This window comes from Rhinolophus sinicus, chromosome 3 (genome assembly GCF_057876585.1).
Source record: "Rhinolophus sinicus isolate RSI-liver-muscle chromosome 3, RSI-T2T, whole genome shotgun sequence".
Classification (NCBI taxonomy): domain Eukaryota; kingdom Metazoa; phylum Chordata; class Mammalia; order Chiroptera; family Rhinolophidae; genus Rhinolophus; species Rhinolophus sinicus.
This window is the reverse complement of record NC_142503.1, coordinates 85,066,400-85,074,387: the sequence shown is the minus strand read 5'-3', so window position 1 is coordinate 85,074,387 and position 7,988 is coordinate 85,066,400.

The window sequence follows — 7,988 nt, the reverse complement described above, 5'->3', positions numbered from 1 at the left end:
GTTAATGTATACGTTCATTAATCGTAACAAATATACCACACACATGCAAGATGTTAATAATGGGGAAACCATGTGAGGAGTGGGGCGGAGAAGGTGAGGTTCAATGTACGGAATTTTATGTATTATCTGCTCAATTATTCTGTAAATCTAAAACTGTACTGAGAAAATGAAGTCTAGCAATTGTGAAAAATAAGATAAAAGCTCCAGGGGAGTAACTATTAATTAAGAAAAGAGGGTCAAATGATTTCCTAGGACACAACATTGTTTGAAGTTTGGAGAGATGAGAAGGAACTAGCAAAGGAGACTGCAGGCCAGGCCAGTGAATTAAGAAGGAATGAGAATGTGATGTCCTAGAATCCAAGGAAAGAAAGTGTTTCAAGGAGGAGGGAGTGATCAGCCATGACAGACATTGCAAATGGGCCAAATGTGAAGACTGAAACTGTCTGGTGCATTTAGCAAAGTGGAGGTCTTCGGTGACCTTGATTAATGGAGTTTTGGGGTGTTGGGTCAAAGCTTTGATCCTGTGCTTTTGAGAGGAATTGGAGGAAAGGGACTGGAAATAATGAGTCCAGACAGCTTTTTAGGAATTTTGCTGCAAAAGGGAGCAAAGAAATGGGCAAAATCTCAAGAGGATGCAAGGTTAAGAGAGTTTTTTTAAGATGGGAAAATATGCAAATAGGATGTGATGATGTAAATGATCTAATAGAAAGGGCAAAGAATGGTAATGCAAGAGAAAGAGTGGGAGAATCCTAAAATGATGAACGACAAGGAATGAGATCTAGTCCAAAGGGACAATTCACCAGTAATAATAGCATAGAAGAAAGAGTTGGTGGGATGATGTAGTAGAGGAGATTCAGAAATTCTCTGCTTCTATTTTCTCAGTTAAATAGAAAACATAGATGACAGCTGCAAGTGATAATGAGGAAGAGAGTGCTAGAACTTTGAGGAAAAATAAGAAAGTATAAAACAGCCACCAGGAAGCAGAAGAGTGAAATGTAGAAGGATTGCCATGAAACAACTTGAGGTAGATGGCATGAATTTAAAGTGACAATAGGAAGCAAAGTTATATATATTTCTCTAGCTATGTTTAGCTAAACAGGTGCAGGCTTGGATTAGTCAGAGTTGGATTTACCCAGGGATGGGACTTTGCTAGTTGTTTATGCAAAGTGAGAAGGCGAAGTCTGTAGAGCAAGTATGCAAATGAGTGATTATTATGAGGGTGGGCCTTAAGACCTAAACTGAGTGAGGATGCAAATTAGGACATAAAAGGGGAAGTGAGGGATAATGCAAAGGTGGCAGGACAGGGGATAATAGGTCTGGGAGTGGTCAGAAAATATTTTTTGGAATCATGGGACTAGAAGGAATGAAGTTGAAAGATAGTAGGTTGTAGTTGGGGAAGGAGAGACTTCAAATCTGAATATGGAAAAGTAGTAGATGTTAATAATGACAAGTTCTTAGGTATCTCCACTTGAGTGAATTAGGGTCAAGATCATTGGAAGAAAGGAGGTTAAGGAACTGAGAGACCAGGGTATTTGGAAAGGTCAACGGCATGAATGTGGATATGGAAATCTCCAAGAACTGTTACTGCTGATAGTGACTGATACTATCAGACTTAGTTTAGACAGACTTGCCCATATGAAAGTTATTAATGCAGATACATTCAGTTCCTTGAAGATGCCATTTCAGTCCCACAAGTTTCAGAATTCCTATAGGTTGATTGCTATGAGAAGCAGATATATATTGCTTCATATGCTCTGCATTTTAGGAGCAAACAAAAATGATGACACATTTCACAAGGGAACAGGACCAGGATCAAGGTTATGAAATTCAACAAATATGAACTGTCAGATGCTAGCGGATTGGCTTAGTAGTAGAGACCTCAGGGTCAAAATACTCAAGGTTCCCTGCAACCAGAGATTCCAATCTCAAAAGCGTCAACTCAGTCCTTCACCCTTTGAAGGCAGATAAATTGGGTAGCAGAAAATTGATTGGCTAGAGTCTTTTAGATGACATGTTAAGACCAAAAGCTCCAAATCTTTCTTAGGACATCAGGTAACGCATGGCTTTTTTTAGGAACAAGAATTGACATTCCAAAACTTGGCCAAAGAAATGGAGACATTGATTTTCTCCTGGAATATATTCAAATATAAGTCACCCACTAAAAGCAAACAGAAAGAATAGTAATATGGTATGAAAGAAATTCTGTACTGTTGGCTAGCTCAAAAATTCCATCGCCAGTATGCATAGCAAGCATATATATGTATATTTCAAATGGAGCAAAATGTCAAGCCTGAACAATTCAGATGATTTTCTTTTTTCTTTTTCTTTTTTTTTTTTTCACGGTAAGAACACATGACTTTAATAAACAGAATCATCTTAGGTGCTTTCAGAGTTGTTATTGGTTATCACTGTATTCTAATAATTCACTGTCAGGCAAATGTCAAACAGAATTGGTTGTCCTAGTTATTTTTCAACATGGTCTCAAAGTAAAATTATCAAATGAGGCAGATCCATAATCTATAACGAAAGTAATTAAGAGAATCGGGAATTCGAACTGCATATCTGAGGCATCATATCTGAGCGAAATAAAATTGATCACATCCAAGTAATCACTGATGCAAATTTTTCAAAGTGCTAAACACATTCAATACGTGGGTAAATAGAAAAGTGTATCACCAAGTTACTGAGCAAATTTGTACTTATAAAAAAACATACTAGATATCAAGAAAAATTGTAGGTAAAGGTGATTGCTGTGTTTGAGCATCAGGAACATTACAGATGGCAAACAAGAAATTGTAGTCAATAATGGCTCATCTTGTACAAGAGTTTATTCATGTTTTGAAATGCATTGCTAGACATGAACCAATATGCTGTATGTGCAGACTCATTCTTTCATGAATTTCTGTCATAAAAGTAGAACCAGGTTTCCATGGAGGCAGTAGCTTCAGACCTGTAAATACTTGACTACTTACTGAATATACTTAATGATGTCAAGTGTAACTGTCTTCTTCCAAAATTCCTGGTTCAGAGACGTTTACAAAGTCCTCACGCAAATTCTTCAATGAAAACATTTTTTTTCCTTCTAAAACGAAGATTACGTCGTGGTCCTAGTTCAGAGCTATGACCATGTTTCCCTGAAAATAAGACCTTGCGAGACAATCAGCTCTAATGCGTCTTTTGGAGCAAAAATTAATATAAGACCCAGTATTATATTATATTATATTATATTATATTATATTATATTATATTATATTACCTGGTCTTATAGTAAAATAAGACAAAGTCTTATATTAATTTTTGCTCCAAAAGACACATTAGAGCTGATTGTCCGGCTATGTCTTTTTTTCGGGGAAACACAGTAACTGACTAGTTAAAGAGCCTCTGCCTGCCTTCAATATGCTGATTTATATTTGGCAATGAAGACTGAATTCACAGCTATGGATTAAATGTCAGCTATTTAGAAAGTTTAGCTCAGTCAAAAGTAGTGGCTATCACCATATTATACACCTTTTGTGAGACCAATAAATGTAGTTTCCATAAAAAAAAAAAAAAAAAGCATTTGGAGATGATTAAAAATGAAAACATATAACCAGACCAAGAATGATGAAGGTATTTCCATCCTTGCCGTCATATACAATTGTTCAAGATATCAATTATGACCATCGCTCCAATGCTCTCTCTGCTCTCCTAAATTAGTGCTAAGGAAACATGGCAGGGACTGGGTGACCCTGACCTTTTAGATAAAATAGTATTCAATTCTATTCAATACAAGTGCTGTGGTACTCATAGCCAACTACCATTAAATTTAATTCTTTATTTTTCAAGTGCCAACTCACTACTTCCATCAAGATGCATAGTGCATTGAAATGGCCCTTGATGTGGTCCTATCTCATCATAGGATTAGTCCCAAGTTCCCTAGGGAAAGATAAGGGACTTAGCCAAGGTGTTGATTCAATATGACAGTCATTGGAGTGTCCTCAGAAGCAACATTTCCAAGTAAGGTAGAGAAGGGATGTTATGCCTCCCAGTTACATTTTTAGAACCTAGATAAAAGTATTGCTTCTGTTCTCCTAGGGCCTAGTTCTCCTTTGGTGGCAGAGACAGATACAAGGAGAATTCAACACTCTGTTGTCACTGATTATCTTTAATTTGAAGTTAAAATTTCTGCTAAAAGCCAACTTATTTATTTTCCTAACATCCATGAAGTTATAGAAAGTGGTAGGAAGGCACATTAATCCAAATGCTATAAATGGGAAACTGAGAACTATAGCATTGTCAGAATTAAACCTAAGTTGAAAACACATTTCAGGCCTTCCACACCTCTTGCCTGTCTTTCAACCAAACAGTCAAAATAAGTTACCCTTTGACTCTAATTCAAGTAACTTTTATATATTTGCTTAGAAAGCAGTGATGAGTTATTTGAACAGGTCTTTTACATTTTTAAACTGATAAGACCCTCAGATCAATGCCAATTCTATTTCCTAGGATGCTCAGCCTCAGGGTAAGTTAGTAGCTTTTTTCAAGTTATATAGCTTCTGAGATGATACTTGATCTCACAGGGGCCATTATTAGTTAAATATCACTGACATTGCCCATAAGTATCTCCTAAGTTGCACAGTAGCCAAACTTTGGCATTCACAATATCAGCATTAACACAATGCAATTATTAACCAAATTTGAGTCACTGAGAAATGTAAAACTTGTTTTTAAAAACATCAGTTGCAGCTGCTTGGATTTTACCTAGAAATTCTGTGTGACCAAGCTCTTGTGGGAGTTTTCTTTGACACCATCCAATTCTCTGACACCAACTGGGTGTCCAACAATTCAGTTCATTTCTGACACTACGCAGAGTTAGTGCAGACCCCATAGTTTAAGGACTCAGCCCCCCAAGTCTGCTTCTATTTCAGATGCCATCACAAGTCCCAGGCCACCCTCTGACCAACTGGCTATAAATTGGGTTCCCAGGACCCCGTCCTAAGGTTCAATAATTTAGCAGAGCAGATCATAGAACTTAGGAAGACACTGTACTTATGTTTACCGGTTTATCATAAAAGACACAAACAAACAGTCAGATGAGAAGTTGCACAGTGAGGCCGGGAAGGGTCCCAAGCACAGGAGCTCCTGTTTCTGTGATGTTGGGATGTCCACCGTCCTAGCATAGGGCTGTTTTTATCAATTCAGGAGCTCATAAAATCTGACTGCTCAAGAGTTTTTATAGAGTTTAATCTTCAGGTCCCCCTTTCCCTTCCTGGAGGTAGGTGGATGGGCTGAAAGTTCCAACTCTCTAATCACTTGGACTTTCTAGTGACCAGCACAATCCTTCCTGAGTCTCTTTAGGGACTCCAGCCTAAGTCACCTTATTAATGCAAGCTCAGGTGTGAACAGAAGAGGCTCCTTATGAATAACAAAGTACACTTCTGTAACTCAGAACATTCCAAAGGTTTAGGATCTCTGTGCCAGGAACCAGGGACAAAGGCCAAATATATTTCTTATTATACCATAATTATTCATTCAATTATATATATATAATATGTAATATATATATCATATATACTATATGTTATATATCATATATGATATATATATACACATATATATAACAAATATATATTCTGAGTTTTTTAGGTACCGTGTTAGGCATGGGAATACAGTGGTAGGAAAAACAAATACAATTACTATCCTCAAAGAAATTAAGTCGAATGGTAGAGGAAACTCACATGAGTCAAACACGGGAAAAAATGTAAAGCAACAAGTGTGACAAGAGGTCTGGAGGGAGGGATGAACCATAAAATAGGTGGAACAACCCCCCCAAACTGTGGACTTGGGGACGTCTTCCTAAAGAAGACAGCTTTGAGCTGAGTTCATCAGACTGAGAGGTTAAAGGAACAAAGAGGGCATGACTGGGGCAGAAGCCAGTTTGAAGACTCTGAAAATAAGTTTGAGCTAAGAACTAGGAAGATAAGTTTTCTGAACATTAACCTAAGAATGCGTTACTTCAAATAGTACGTCTTGTTTAGTATTATAGATATTTTTACTGATTACTATATACTGAATATTATTTAATATTATAAGCAATCACTAATTACTTACAAGAACTCAGCCAGATCACAGAACTAATCTGAAATGTGGGCTTTGGTACATGATAAAAAAGAACCAGGCTACAAGTTAATAGACTATAGCATTTCCACCAACCATGCCTCAGTTTCCACCATAAAATGAATGTGTGGGTTAAATGTGTTATTTGGGACTCTTCCAGTTACAGGCCCTAGAAAAATCATCACAAGATGGTTTAAGCCATAAGGGAAACCATTGGCTCACTCTTATTTCTGTTTTTCTTTTTGGTTTTTCTCCACATTGGATTTATTCTTAGACAAGCTCTTTCCACATGGGGTCAAGGGTAGCCCATAGCAGCTTAAAACTTTTTAGATAGCATTGCTCAAAGAAATAGAGTGTACTTTTCTGAAAGTCCAGCAAAAATCAGGAAAGATTCTGATTGGCCTGTTGTTTCAGGTAGCCACACCTGAGCCAATCACTATGGGCAAGAGAATGGAGTACTCTGGTGGCCGGCCCAGGGAGCGTGCCCACTACCCAGGTTTAGGACAATGGGTCATGTGCTTTTTAGCTTCTGTAGACAGAGTAGGAACAATTCTAAGAAAAGATGCTGCTGAACAGATAAAATGCTTGAATGACCACTATAGTGAATTTTGTATCTTTTTCTTTAATGTTCTACTACTCTAAATTTACTGACAGAACAGAGGCTATGTGCATATTCTGAGACATTTGACAACGAGGCTTATGTTTTGATTTCCTGAGAAGGCTCTCATGGCCCTTGCCAACACACTGAATGGCAGTTTCCTTTGCCTATTTGTTCTGTCGTGAAAATAATGTGCGTCTCATCTCTCCTCCGTTTACACATCTTCGTTTTTAATTGGCCACTAATGTTTTCCAAATGTCTTCATCTTCTCTCACAGCACACCAAGAAGTAGATTTTACCCACATACTCCCACACAGAGATCTTAAAATCTCAGAATACCTCATTGGTTTGCACTGCTAAAAACCTTATAGGTTTCCAAACGGTGACGACAAAGATAAAGGAAAAAGGAACATATTCTCTGGCTGCCCTCCAACAGAGACCAATCATAGGTGAATAAGTAAAATTTGTCTTTGGGGCTTGCCTTACCCTTGGTTACTATCTGTCAGGGCCCAGGGAGCCCTGGCTTTTCAAGGTCACCTTTGCTTTCCAAAACACGCTTTCTATGCTGCTACTGAAACCAAAGTTTCCTGAGAAAGAAGAGAATGAGATCACAAAGAAAAGTATTCAGTCATTTATTTTACATTATAAAAGGACCTCATATCAATAACAATAAGGGATAATTAATGAAAACCCTGAAAAATTGTCTTGGCTCTGTGTTGTGCCACTGAATAATTTATCACCACATCATCAACTAACTCCAACACTGCCACAATGTGTAAGGAGCAGAATCTCTCCCTCCAATTTTAATTCGGCTCTCCCCACCCCAAAACCGCCCTACTCCCTGACCCCTGAATGGACATTTTAGTGCTGATCACCGTGGTTTTTAGTGTTTCCCTCTAAAAAGTCTAAATCCTTCTCTAACTAGCAACATTTGGTACTTTGCATGAGTTTTAAGTGACTGTGCTTTACATAAAATAGACCACACAACTTAGTTTCTCACAGACAAAATCGTCCCAGCACAGCCACACACAAGCTCTTCCTGACCTCTGTATGGCAAAGGTCTCACTCTATGGCTTTGTTATTTTTGGACATTGAAATCACGGAGTTGCATGCCAAGCTCTTTCTAACAGCAAGTTGATTTAGCAATATTGGCTGCCGAGTTCCTATTTCACCCAACTCGCCAGTTGCTTAAAGACAAGTCTTTAGCTCCTCCCAGGATGGCCTCCTAAGTGCCGCCTGTTAACATGACACAATGCCAATATCCTAACAGAGACACCGCTTTAATATTCGAAGC